The sequence below is a fragment of the Mixophyes fleayi genome, chromosome 4 (assembly GCF_038048845.1).
Source record: "Mixophyes fleayi isolate aMixFle1 chromosome 4, aMixFle1.hap1, whole genome shotgun sequence".
NCBI classification, from domain to species: domain Eukaryota; kingdom Metazoa; phylum Chordata; class Amphibia; order Anura; family Limnodynastidae; genus Mixophyes; species Mixophyes fleayi.
The window spans coordinates 339,031,150-339,046,687 of record NC_134405.1 but is presented as its reverse complement, the minus strand read 5'-3'; positions in this window follow the sequence as shown (position 1 = coordinate 339,046,687).

Below are 15,538 nucleotides of genomic sequence, written 5' to 3'. Positions count from 1 at the left end.
TATTAAAGGAATACTTAAGAAGTACAGGTCTGCTATTAATGGGTATTTTTATTATACAGTATTATTTTGCATTATTAGTCTTGTGCTGCTCCACTTAGCAAGTCCTCTCTACTGTCATTCATACTCTGCTTTCTTGAGAGCATTTTGCACGGTTGATCGGCTTGTGTCCCATGTATGTGATCCTAAACGTGTAACGAGGTGTGTACAAACAGTAGACTATACAGGGTGAGACAGTACTGAACAATAAACAAAAAATACCAATACTTCAGAAACTCCAGGCAGGATAATGCAGTAAAGTCGGAGCAGAAGAACAGGTATGGAGACAAGAGGGAAGAGGGCCCTGCTCATACGAGCTTACATCCTAAGGGAGGGTAAACAAAAATCAGGCATAAAGGGAGCCAGTGAAGCAAGGGGGAGAGAAAAGGGGGCAGGGAGGAGAGATGGGAGAACGAGCGGAGAGGTGAGGGGGTTAGGTGGAAGGTTGGTAGGCTTTGAGGAACAGGTGAGTTTTAAGTGCCCGTTTGAAGGAGCACAGATTAGGAGAGAGACGGATGGAGCGAGGGAGGTCATTCCAGTGAAGGGGGGCCACATGGGAGAAGTCTTGGATTCTGGAGTGGGAAGAGGTGATCAGAGTGGAGGAGAGGCGGCGGTCATTGGCCAAGCGCAGGGAGGGGGCAGGAGTGTGAATGGAGAGGAGGTTAGAGATATAAGGGGCAGTAGACTGGGAGAGAGCCTTGTAAGTGATGGTAAGGAGTTTGAAAAGGATTCTGTAGGGGAAGGGGAGCCAGTGTAAGGCAGAGAGGGGAGTGGGTGAAAGGAAGATGAGTCTTGCAGCCGCGGAGGGGGGAGAGATGGAAGTGGGGGAGACCGGTAAGGAGGAGGTTGCAATAATCAAGGTGGGAGATGATGAGTGCGTGGATGATAGTTTTGGTGGCATTTATTGAGTTTCTTTTCCATATATTTCCAAAAAGTCACATTGCATTTTCATATAAGATATAGAAAGAGTACAAGAATAAAAATGAGAAACTGCGGCGTATCAACGTATCAATCTGTAAGCGAGGTTGACTCCATTTTGAATGGTAAAGTTGCAGTATATTTTCATACCTCTAGATGGCGATGGTGTACGTGTGTTTATTGTAAGGATTTAATAAGTTATAAAGGATGGTACCTTATAAGGGAAGTCAGCAGATGATTGGTTGTAGGTAAAATGCTGAATGTTTTATAGATATTTGAGATTTGGCTGTGGTGCTTCGTTGTAACCACTAACCTTGCTATAACATATTTGTAACATAATCTGCTAGCATTGGAACAAAATAATGACTTTCTTGATTAAAGATAATGGAGTATCTAAGCTTCAGATTCAGTGTTGCCGATAGATCAGTAATTAGATCCGGGTGGATTCTGAGATTACACGGTATTGTTTTTAACATACTCATTTCTTCCTTGCAGAAGGGGGATTATTTAGGGTATCCCAAAAAGACGTACTCCATCGTTCCTTCATTATTATACCCTCCGCACTATGAAAGGGTAAATATTTTGTGGTATAACACCAATTTTTTTTTGTACGTTAAGGACACATATAGATCAACAAAGCTGCACCAACATACATCTCCTGTCTTGTCACAAAATATCTCCCAACTCTGCAACTCCGTTCTGCACAAGATCTGCGTCTCTTATCCACACTCATTACATCCTCCCATTCCCGATGACAGGACTTTTACCGGGCTGCACCCACTCTATGGAATTCTCTCCCTCGCACAATAAGACTCTCCTCTAGTCTACGAGCTTTCAAGTGTTCTCTGAAAACCCACCTCTTCAGACAAGCTTATAATATTCCTCAACCACCCTCTTAACCTCACTACATTACCCTATTACCACCTGCTATAAAACTACCCCTTGACCAACATTGTTGTGTGACAGGATCATTTAGCTTATGAGTCACTTTTACCTTTGCAGTCTGTCTGGGCCGACTGCAAATGTAGATTTAACCTCATGTGTCAAACTCTCATTGTCCAATAGATTGTAAGCTTGCGAGCAGGGTCTTCTCACCTCTTTGTCTGTTTTACCCAGTTTGTTTATTAGTTTACTGTGCTTGTCCCCAATTGTAAAGCGCTACGGAATATGTTGGCGTTATACAAATAAATGATGATGATGATGATGATGATATAGATGACTTGTGGGCATTTTCCCATATAGTTTGCCACACTGTTTAAATCTCCTTCTGAAAGATATAATCCCAATTCTATATATGTCCTCACTTCACACAAGCTATTTTTAGGTTCAAATATCAAAGCTGTGACTTTGGGAAAGCACAATAGACATGTGTAAGGGGACATGAAATATCTTGTCTCTATACACTGATAATCCTGAACTTCTTTTGTGTTAAATAATCCTATAGACAACCTTTGTGTTGTTCAGATTTTCCAGAAAGATACCCGTAGTAGAAGACCTGGAAATATCTCTATACGGGACTTTTATATAGGCAAAGCAATAGTAATTGCAGTTAGTGGGCAAGAGACAATCTAAGGGGTGGTTTGAGATCCTGTATAGAGTCACTAGAGTTGTGTGAGCCTCAAATTCACTTCCAGCCAACCTAAAATTTGATCTGCTTTGAATCGGCATTGAATGAGAGGCTTAATAACAGACCACCTTGCAAACATTTCAAGTCCGTTTTAGGTACTTGAGGTTCCTTAAAATTCCAAATAATCCGCAGCAGAACAGACTGAACTTTTTGCAAAGCTGTGAGAGGAACTTTGACCAATTGAGATTCCGACATGCGTAATTATCTTCAATGAAGTCATACGGCCAAACCGAGGGAGGTGAATCTCCCTCCCCCCACTGAAATCATGCCTCATGTTACTAAACCAATGTACAACATGATCTTTATATATACCTTAAAATTGACGGTAGGGCTAAACCAAAGTTAGAGTAGAATGATACACTTGTGAAATGAAGACAGGGGGCCTGATTCATTAAGGATCTTAACTTGAGAAACTTCGTATTTCAGTCTACTGGACAAAACCATGTTACAATGCAAGGGGTGCAAATTAGTGTTCTGTTTTGCACATAAGTTAAATACTGACTGTTTTTTCATGTAGCACACAAATACTTGATAGCTTAGTTGTACACTAAAATTTACAGTTGATATTTGTGTGCTACATGAAAAAACAGTCAGTATTTAACTTATGTGTAAAACAGAACACTAATTTGCACCCCTTGCATTGTAACATGGTTTTGTCCAGGAGTGCTGAAATAAGAAGTTTCTCAAGTTAAGATCCTTAATGAATCAGGCCCAGAGGGAGGTTTGGTTAGGGACTGATCTATCGCAAAAACTACTATTCTTTTCTGCAGTTATTGACCGGACACAGCCAGCAGTTCAACTTTCATGTGTCACAGCATGGATGAAAGAAAACACCTCTTGTCTGGTCAACCACGTTATTAAGTACAGTCCATCGATCTACATTACAATGAAAGCACTGGCTAAACATACACTAGGAGGTCTTGATGAAGTTTGATTTCACATGATTGCCCTTTTGTGCATATAATTTACATATAAAACTGTTCTCTCTGTACTGTTAGCCATTATGCAATATGTTATTTTGTTATTATAATTATAACCGGGCTTGTTCATCAGAGGGTTTTTAGCTGACAGGAGTTGAACCCAGTGCAGTTTTCTGCTGCTGCAGCCCATGCATTTCCAGGTTCTACGCGCTGTGCAGTCAGACATGCCCCTCTGCCTACCACCGCTATAACACATTGGTTATTTGAGTTACTGATGCCTCCCTGTCACCTTGAACCATTGTGCACCATTCTCTGTAAACTCCAGAGGGGATCAGCACTTTCTGAGATGATCAAACCACCCGGTCTGGCATCAACAATCATTCCACGGTCAAATTCACTTGGATCACTTTTCTTCCCCATTTTGGTGTTTGGTCTGAACAACAACTGAACCTTTACAGCCTGTCTGCATGCTTTTATGATTGTGTTGCTGCCACATGATTGGCTGATTAGATATTTGCATTAACGCACAGGTGCTTCTTGGCCTTTTGGCTAAGATTAGGTGTACGTGCCCATGGATGCAGTGGGGCTTGAAAAACCCCCCCACTTCCTGTAGGCGATGGCCCGTCACCTGGTCCTCTGGTTAAGAGGCCGGCTGCCTGGAGCCCGAGTTGCTACATGCCCGAAAATGCATTGTGGAGTAACAGGCACCTGTGCACAGAGTAAGGCCCTCTGCACCTTTAATTTTCAGGCAGCACCATTTCTTTTGCCCTAGCCTGTTGGCCGAGTGCAAGGATAATTTTTATATTTCCGTCCGAAAGGCTGGGGCCTTATGGCACTTATTTATTTATTTACTTATTTATTACACTTGGTACCAAGCACTTTTTTGATTATGTGTCTTTGTTTATGTCACATTTGGTAGGGGTTTGGGTATAGAATCTAATGGGCGACCCTCTCTCCCCAAGTCATCTGAGGCTCCCTCCTTTTGGAGGGAGCCTTTTATGTCGGTGATATAAAGGGGCCCTCCCTAGCTTCAGCAAAGGAGGGACTGAAGATCTCCCTTTTTTCCCTCTCTGGGGCCTTTTGGCTTCTACAGGATGGGGAGGCACAGGGCCCTTTCCCTTTTGGGAAAGGTCCAAAGTCCCATTTCCCCAGCATAGTGTGCACTGCACCGGGTGATTCCGAGTCATGTACCTCGGAAATAAAAAATAAAAAAAAGAGTAGGGTGGTATTGGTTCACATTATGACAGGGGGTCTCCATGCTCATTGCCCCCACCCCCCCCCCACTGCTCTAGTGGGAGCCTGCTTCTAGCTGTAGCGCGGGTGCTGGTGAATGATTGGGGAGAGGAACTTCTTTAAAGAAATGTATATCTATATATTTAATTAGACATTGTAACAATAAATGACAGTATGAAAGAAACAGTACTAGACTCTGGTTCAAAAGGTTTAATGCAAACTCCTGAAGATGGTATGGATCTTCTGTGCGAGCTCCTGCAGATGGTATGGATCTTCTGTGCGAGCTCCTGCAGATGGTATGGATCTCCTGTGCGAGCTCCTGCAGATGGTATGGATCTCCTGTGCGAGCTCCTGCAGATGGTATGGATCTCCTGTGCGAGCTCCTGAAGATGGTATGGATCTCCTGTGTGAGCTCCTGCAGATGGTATGGATCTCCTGTGCGAGCTCCTGCAGATGGTATGGATCTCCTGTGCGAGCTCCTGCAGATGGTATGGATCTCCTATGCTGGTGCAGATGTTTTAGAGGGAGGTGCAGAAAGTATAGGGTGCTGGGTCTTCTACCTGGTTGGTCTGACTCACAGGTCCAGTTCTTACCTTAGTCATCTGATACAGTGTAGATGTCCTGCTGCAAGGAAGCAGTGACCAACAGGAGAGGTCGTCACTCTCTGTAGAGATCCATACGTCCCAGCTGGAGCTGGAACGAATGGGTCTCTACAGAGAGCGACAACCTCTCCTGTTGGTCACTGCCTCCTTGCAGCAGGACATCTACACCGTATGGACTGGGGGACAAGGAGTAGACCAACCAGGTAGAGGAGCCTGCACCCTTTCTGCTGATGGGACAAGTTATTATATGGGAACTGGGCCCTCAACCTTGATAGCAAGGTAGGGCCTCAGTATTAACTCCATAGTCTCCATCATCCCTCTTGTGCAGCTCCTGCAGTTGGTGGTAACGGGCGCGTATGTCTGCAGGAGCACATAGAAGAGCAGGAGCAGGATGCCAGACAGGAGCAGCAGCTTGCAGGACCAGCGCATGAGATTGCATATGATGTTAAATAGCAATCTGAAAGAGAAACTATGTTATAGCGATGAACAGTTGCAATCATTTTGAAATAATAATAGGAGAATAATTTACCTCAGTCCTGCAATGCTGCTCCTTGTCTGCTCTTTACGTTTTGCAGCACTTTTCATCTGCAGTTGCCGCTCCTGAAGGAAAATCAAAGAAGTGGTGGGATTATGAGGAGTACGACACAAGATCAGCCACTGAAGTTAGGGAAGTCAGAGTTGGCCGGCCATGCTACGATATTGACCATTTGGTCCCATATTGCAGCAAGTTGCCCCAAAATGAACAGCACATTATTTGCTAATAATCCAATTGAAATCAACTAGTTCAATATCCTGCATGGTTAGGTGTGTCTGGTCATCACCCAACTGTACTAACAGACCCTAGTGTAAGCCAGAGGTAAACTGGCTGCTTGGCCAGAGTGCCTGGATCTTGGCCACAATTTTGTTGATGGTGGTCTTGCTGCAATGTACGCCCAGCTTAGAGAGCTTACAGCCTGTAGGGAAAAGAAAGAGAAGTCTTCCTCATGGTAATGACTGTAACCACCAGGTATCATGCTAATCACTGCCATTGCTGGCCTCCTGCTCCACGTCAATGCACTATACTAGTGAGAGCTCTGGTGTGGTGCAGGAGACCTGGTGAGGTAGGGTCAGAGCACGTATGTTATTAGCACACTGAGCGTCTTAGCTATCTGTCCCTCTCCTGGGATGGGAACCTTTCTTTCTGATAGAAGATGTTTAGTAGTAACAAAAGATGACCTGTGACAGAGGTGGCAGGTACAAATGTCTTACCGCTGACAGTAAATATGATCTTACTTTATATAACATAGAGGAAGTGGCTGATGACATGGACTCACCAGTTCAGCCTTCACAATCTCTGCAGGATCTTCCGCAGCCTCCTCCACAGGTTTCATCCTGAAGGACCAGAAAATATTATTATTTAAACTTATGTCTTCTATTCACAAGAGTTACTGATACAGTCCATGGTCATAGTTCCTATCTGGAGGTTTCTCTTATACGATTTTTTTAATGTAGGATGAGCAACAATTTAACAGTATATAATAGATATTTCTGGAGTTATTAGAAAATTACAGACAGAGCAGAGCCTGAATGCAATTAATAGAACAGTATGGACAGAGCCTGTCTGGAGTCACCAGTACAGGACTTAAAGACTTCCTGATATTTCTATTGCAGTATGGACAGCACTGATTATATACACAAATGTTCCTCTTTAGAACCGTATAGAATGTATGTGTACATGGAATAAACCATATAGATACTAACAGAGAAGGTGCTTCTGGCTGCGGCTGCCACTCCCGCAGGTTCCTGTTGATAATCTAGGGAAAGAGACACAGAGTGAAATAAATTATACACAACAAATCTTTAGGACAAGTTCCATGGGACTCGGATAAGTCGGCCACAGTCTGTCCCCGCAGGTTTTTACCAGGTTACTATACATTTTACAGCAGAATGAGAGAAAATAATTTAATGGAAAAATTAACAAATTGGTCTTAATAAAAAAAAATATATTTTGATTTGGTCTAGAAATTTGTCTTGAAGAGTTCATTTAGCAGCAACTTATATAGAACATGAAACAAGAACCCACTCTGATATTATGCAGGATTACAACCATAGAAATATCACTCTGGTCAGACATCCAGTATGATCTCTATATCTGATATATCAGATACTGGAACGTGGACCTATTGTGGGACAACCAATCCAGACTATGAAAAACGTTTCGCCGCTGATTACACAAAAACTTTAAGCGACAAGTCCCTGTCTGTGCTGTGACGCCCCGTCCTCCTTTATGCTTTATAATTTTTGCTGGTTTTCAGCAACTTGTTGTCACTGACGAATCCTAGTTTCCCCATTGGCCAAACTTAACTAAACGTATCCCGTGTTTTAGGTGGGTAATCACTGTCACCACCAAGCTCCATCACCAGCCTACCAGGAGCCGCTTACACTTCTCTGTGGGGTGTAGCTGCTGCAGCACCTCTTTGCTGGTTGCTAAAACCTTCTGACCATTTACTTTGGATTGGTACTGCCGGGAAGATGAACGCAGGTAGACAGGAGATGGAATAAATGGTAAGTTGTTGGTCCCAGGACACAGCTGGATTTTATAGATGGAGCAGAATATCTCTCACCCAGACTGACATTATTTTGTCCCTGATGTCTAGCACCATCTACACTGGGTCCCCCAGATCCCTACTGGACCACTGGGTGAGTGGAATCCATAAGTGGTATACACAGAGGTGGCTGTGGGGGTGTATATGGTGGTATCGCCATATCGCCACTTCTTCTACTGTTTATACATAAAAACATTACACATTTACATGTCTGTACACTTTACACTGGGCACACATGTAATAAACACAATAAAATATTTCCGGCAGCAAAGCACCTGCTCCTCCATCCCGCCCGGCTATCAGTTACTACATACATGAGTCCATGTTATTTACTGGTCACACAGCTGTGTCATGTTCTCTCTGCACCTATGAACTGAGTGCCGTGTAAAATGTACCCTCAGCTCTGAAGTGACGGCACCACGGGTACTGTAAGCAAAGCCACCACCTGAGCGCCACCTCTTTATAGTAACTGTTATACTGTACCTCCTGCTCGGTGGCCAGCAGCCGCAGCCTGGTGAGCCTACTCTTCAGGAGATCATTTACCCTCATGTAGCTGCTGAGCTGCAATAGAGAGAGAATTACATTTAGATCTCAGTATATGAATACGTAGTGCACACCATATTGTATATTTGTGTAACACATTGTGTAGTGCCCTCTCCTCGCACAAAGGGGCTTATTTGCAGGGTACGGTTATGTTACTGCGCCGCTGTGTCCAAGTTTCTAGGAATCTTTCATTTGTAGATCTTATCTTACATTACAGTAATAAAGTGTGTGGACAAAGCTTCAGTTTTGGTCTTATGGGACACTTGCGAGGAGAGAGTGCACCACGGCTGTGACTATCATCACATTGGAATATTAAGTGATATAATGATGGACTGACCAGGCTTGATAGCAGCTCCTCCCGTGCCTCCAGTATATCACATTTTCTTTCCTGTTCAGGGGATAATGCAGGTATAAGGTCAGTTTTAGAGTGAGAGAGAGAAATAAGAGAGAGAGAGTGACAGAGGGTGAGAGAGAGAGAGAGAGACAGAGAGGGAGAGAGAGACAGATAAATGTATGTCACACTTTCTGTACTTTTATTTTTCAGTACAGACAGTGGGCATCACATTATTAATCCCGTCTATAATGTGAATAGTAGGAAACTGAATCTGTACCGTGAGTCAGTTTCCAGCCATTCGCATGGTGAGGGATATTAACCTTTTAGTGTCCCACTGCCACGCGGATGTCGGAGCAGGAACTGATGTGAACGTACACATGAAGATATAGCGTGGGATCATGCACAATGACATGTCACACACATGGTTCATAGTATCACAATGGCCATATTCCAATCATACCTCCCAGATGTCCTGATTTAGGTGGGACAGTCACGAATTGACGCCACTGTGCCGCCATTCCACCAGTCGGCACGTTTATCCCCAGACAAGTTGGGAGGTACGCAGCAATTTTAGGAGTTTGTTAGAGGAGGGGAATTGGAGACAGCCTAATGCTTCAGAAGCGCTTAGCACGGCCCCAGAGACCGTCACACGCCCCTCAGCCTGGCATGACCACTCCGTGTTGTGATTACCGCTGTACGTGTATGTTTGTATGTATACAAATGGTTATAGATAGTTGTCATACCAACTGCTGCTTGATCCACAGTTCTTCTGCCTCCACTTGCTTGCTCTCCCTCAGTTGTTTCCACAGGGTCTCAAGCTCATCATTATTCGACCTGGATAGACAAGTAGAGAATACATTCTTATTTACCTGCTTATTTAATGTACACCAATGCCAGACAAACAGCCAGGCATACTCCGATCTGTGAGCAACAGGAAAAGGGATCCCTGGCTACAAATAACTATCAGTTACAGGTTGTGAGTGTGACAACTACGGGGGGAGGGCCCTTGACAACACCACTAGAACTTTGGAAAAAAAAATCCCACCCCTACCATAATAAGGAATTTCCTGTTTCAGCCGTTACAGGCATCACAGGACGCACCAGATTGGGTGAGTGCAGGTACGTTTCATTTTTTTCTTTTATTATAATATAATATTAGCTTTTTGTGGCGTTATCCTTTAATGTCTGCTGATAATACAAATGTTTCCCCTTTGCGATAAGATGATAGCAGGGTTCAGAAACAGCACGTAATAGAAATCATCTCTGTAAAGAGCGAATGATGGAATATTTACATTTAAATAGTCACATTCAATGCATTTTAAAATGTGCAACATAAAATAAAACAAATATTTAAAATTACATACAGGAAAGGAGAATCTACACTGGGCAGTGGGCTATATATTATTATCGGGGAGAGGACAGGTCACTGCCTCCTACAACTTCCACAAAATCATCTCATGAAATACTCTGTGCTGCTGGGGCACCTGCTCATTCCACTATATAACTCTCAGTCTGTGGCTTCCTGCTGCCTCCATTCCCATCTACACATCATGTTACTGCCCTTGTCACATGCAGCCCTGTCCTCACTAACACATCACTCATCTCCTGATATACTCTGTGCTGCTGGGGCACCTGCTCATTCCACTATACAACTCTCAGTCTGTGGCTTCCTGCTGCCTCCATTACCCATCCACACATCATGTCACTGCCCCTGTCACATGCAGCCGTCCTCACTAACACATCACTCATCTCCTGATATACTCTGTGCTGTGCTCTAAACATTAACAGGTTCTCTCATACTTGTCACATGCACCTTCACAATTATACCTCACCTCATAACTCCTGTAAACAGCGTCCAAATGACAGACCTATCAAAAACACTGCTATGTGTTTGACTTCCTCGCTCTCTCTGAGCTGCCTCTCTGCACTGTCCCTGGGCAGTGTGGTCACTCACTATGATGTCAAGTGCGTGATGTCACAGTGCGTGATGTCACCAGGGCATGTTGAAAGAGGCAGACCTGATAAAATAAGGACACTGCTGTGGCAGATTATAATGGGGGGTGTTTAGGAGCTGCCCATCCAAGCTCAGTTGTGTAAGAATGACCTTGGAGTGTGGAGCTCAGCCCATGTTCCAATAAACATGGGGATATGTTCTTAATGTGGGCAGCACGGTGGCTTAGTGGTTAGCACTTCTGCCTCACAGTTCTGGGGTCCAATGGGGCAGGGACTGATGTGAATGAGTTCTCTGTACATTGCTGCGGAATCAGTGGCGCTATATAAATAAATGGTGATGATGATGATGAATGTTCATTGTTGAATATATGGAATATATATCATAGGTGAAGGGGTTGCTGTATTTCCTGATGACAATGAAGGTTCAGGAAGGGCCCACAGTACATATGAAATTCAGAGTGAGACACATGGAGTGGGGTGACGTTATCTCCACCCAGAGCCCACAGGGTTTAATCCACCACATTAGAGAACTCTATATGGGCCCATCTCCATAGGGAAAGGACAACTATGGCCTTACCCAATGCAGTTCCTGGTTATGTAGGACAGTCCCCACCAGAGTCATGGCTGCGTAGATAGGGGGCGCAGTTAGTTTTATGATGAGGAAAGCAGAAGGAATGATTATCAATGATTGGGGAGCGGGGATGTCTGACAATAAACATCATTTACAAACTGCAGACTATGTGGGGTGTAATACATTTCCATTTGTCCCCCTTCACATAAGAACACTCCTACACTACGCCATTTATTCCGTGTTTTGGAACTGCCCCAATAAAGGCACTTTTTCAGGTATACAGATTCACCTGTGTATGGTGGAGAGAGAAACATCCAAACTTGTAACACTTTACTACATCCCCCCTTATTAATTTCCACTACTTTTACATCCTTCTAATATCCTGCTCTGTTATCCTTCTATATAATGTCAGACATTGCTGATTTTTCTACCTCGCTTCTAGCAGACCCGGGGGCAGCTTGATGCTGGATTTCAGATGCTTATTAATGATAATAATCATGAAAACGTGTTCTCACCATTAATGTAAATGGCCCTGGTTGGGAACTGAACTCATGAGCCCAGTGCTGACCCACCGCGCTGACCCGCTATCAGCCATCTCTTAAAGTATCGGATACACTACGGACATTTATTTACCAGAACACATCAGTAATGGGATGGAAATGCTGTACTCCGCCTAGTTTACATTTTTATGAATGTCACATTCACATGCAGATAAGAGTATCTCATAGGTGTTTGGGGGATGTACTGTGTATTAAACTGCATACCATTGATTTAACTTAACAGCTAAAACCATATCTATAATATAATCACACTGACAACAACTTGATTTTGGTAAAAAAACAGGTCCCAGTTTTTTAAATAATAAAAGTATGGTGGCGGCGGGAGCAATCAGCCCGGGCTTACAAGGACGTGCCCCCATAAAGCAGGACGAGGGGTCCCCCACACAAAGGGACCAAGAGCCAGGGTGATTTGAAGGGGTAGTGACATGCGGCCAATCAGCGATACCATCGTGTGAATTAGCCGCTGATTCATCATCATCATCATCTATTTATATAGCGCCATTGATTTCGCAGCACTGTACAGAGAACTCATTCACATCAGTCCCTGCCCCATTGGAGCTTACAGTCTAAATTTCTTAAGACACACACAGAGACTAGGGACAATTTTGATAGCAGCCAATTAAGCTACTAGTATCTTTTTGGAGTATGGGAGGAAACCGGAGCACCCGGAGGAAACCCACGCAAACATGGGGAGAACATACAGACTTCTCACAGATAAGGCCATGGTCAGGAATTGAACTCATGACCCCAGCGCTGTGAGGCAGAAGTGCTAACCACTGAGCCACCGTGCTGCCCACAACTGATTGTAACATCTCCACATTACTTCAGTCTTAGAAGACAATACATTACATTGTCAATTAATCAGGTTTTCTTCTGTTACCAGGTGACCAAACAAACTCCGGTAGCAGCCCCATCACGGTAGTCCCATTGTCTCTTTGGACCTCTGTCTCTCATGCTGCCCGCGTTAGCCTGCATAGCTGTCCAGGAAGATGAGGGGGTCGGGCGAGTGGAGAGTGTCGCAGGCCCCCCTGCAAAACCACAACAAACAGAATCAGGTAATTACCCTTATTGTGTACAATATAGAATATAACACCACTAGACTTGTGTATATTCCTGTACCATTGTTAACTCTCTACCCTTGTTTTCTTTTCCAGGATTAAATGGATAACTCCAAATCAATTTGGTTTAAGATATTTTATTCACTTTTTCTTAGATGCGGAGCCACCACCCAGTGTGAGTGACCAGTCAGAGGAGCAGGAGGAGGAGCTGTCAGAGACCCCGCCCTCCTCACCGCCTGCTGGTCCTGCACATTGTCCATCTGTGCGGTCACTGGAAGCCATAGATAAATGGGACCAGATCACCAAAGAGCTCCTAATAATCATCAATCGCAGCCTTCGGTAGATGAAGCACCAGGAATGAGTGCCAATTAACACGGAGAAGAAGGGCCTGATGGAGAGCATTTTGAACGCTATAAATGGGGTTGGCCAATCCCTGCAGCCATACTGAATCGGCTGCTCGCCGTGGCTCCCCACATGTGACCCCAGTGAGCCTGAGCCTAAGGAAGCAGAGGACTCAGGACCTGGCTCTGCTCCTACAGCCCCCAGAGCTCGGGAGGCACCGAGACAGGTGCGGGGTCCCTGAGGGGATAAGGCACAGAAAGCTGAAATAACAGCAACATATTGCAAAAAATATATAAAAAATTATAAACTGCAAAACCTGGATGTGTTTCACTCTCTTAACCATAACCTCCTAATGACATATACAAGCTTACTTAACTTATCTAATAATATAGACACTGAGACATATGAAAGTGGCTAAAGAAGGTCCCAGTTTATTAATTATTAAATAAATGGTGGTGAAAGTGAACTGTGAGGCAGCTAAATCAAACTGATATTTGGAACCAAGCGTGGATGGCTGACGGCCTACTCCACGTAACCGGGACACATCCTAAACTGCCTGGCCAACGCTAATTCTGACGCAAGAGTGACTAAACCCAATATCGACTACGCAATGGGCGCCCTCAGATGTGGACCAAGGGATCCTCATCAAAAAGGACCGCGTCACGTTCCTTGATGGGGGTAGCAACTGTGGTCAAACAGCAATAATGTGGTGGTCGAGTACTGATGGGAATCCTTCCCTTACCTTGTCCTCCAGACACGAGTCAGGTTCTTTTCTGTTCGGATATCTGGTGGTCAGGAGATAAATACTTCAATGAAAGGGACAAGGATTGGTCAAACAACTTGGGTTTATTGAGAATGCAGTAAGGATAGTTTCGGTAAGACACCGCGCCAATGACCCCTTCAGCTCAATAGTAATGACAAAATAATGCGTCTGATCAGCATAGAGCACAATAGCATTTAACATATAACATACACCTGGTGAGTATAAGGCAGAATAACGATAACATCTTCAAAGCACATTGTCTAATAAGGCACACTGGTAATCACAGTTACTACATTCACGTTAACAATATCTGACTGGTGATGATGCAAAATCTATCAATAATAACCCATCAAGACTCTTACGGTCACTAGAGGGCTATTTATTATTCAGGTGTTTGGGGTACCGTGCTATTCCCTATGGGTCAGGCGCCCCACTTTTAGCATCTACTGCTGAGTTAACTTGAATTGCAGCGGTACCACTAACACTGAATATCACACCTTCAATATTAATAAATCAATTCTTAGGTAAATCACATAACATTAACATCATCTAAAACATTTGGTACACCAATATTATCCCCGGTAACGTTACCATATTTTCCACTGAGTCCTGGGCTGACCTGTACACACAAATTTGGTAGTGTTCCAATGTCCTGCAGAGGTTTCCATCAAGGGTTAAGTATTATAGTAGAAAGCAGGGCTGTTGCTCATTTCAGCCACAAGATGGCGCTGTTCTCTCAACAGTCAATGAATCTCTATCAGCACATGTGCTCTGCAACAGGGCAGGTGTCTAGATATCAGCACACACACAGGATATAGCTGAAACGACCGTCTTAATTGTTCCCTGCAGCCTGTGTAAAGGTATGATCTGGGGGAAAAGCTCTCACAATCCTTCCTTGTACAAGAATGCAATGTCAGTTTTGGATAGATTCTCTCATCACTCTTCCCTCTGACACTGGGATGTGTGCAGTACACTGCAGGCTAGGGTTTTACCTTGAGACGGTTCTGCAGTTAGTGGAGACTGTCTTTGGCACCCCGCTGCGTGTCCCCAGCTGTTCTCCTTCCGCTTTGCTGGCAATGTCACAGTTCTGGCAGCAGCTCACTCTTGTCTCTGCTCGGCTGCACGTCCTCGCCCTTGTTCCTTCTACCATGCTGCTCTCTTCTTCTCCTCCTTCCTGCACATCCTCTTCCTGTTACTCCCCCAGCCAATCAGGGCCTTCATCCTCCTCCTGTAATTTGGGGCACAAGTTTTCAGGAGCACAATTAACCCCTTGTATCCCTGCATTTTAAAAGCGTTTATGCACTCCTCTGTGCTGTTCAACAGGGCTTTGGGGTACCACAATAACACTGTAACGATCAGCCACTGCCCACAGTGACTTCCTACCAACTGTGCCTGCTCTGTGGCGTGGGGAAGAACCAGATTAAAACTCATACGCCACGGAAGCAGGGTGGTCCATAAAGGGCATGGCTGGGTGGGATCTTGAGCAGTGAATG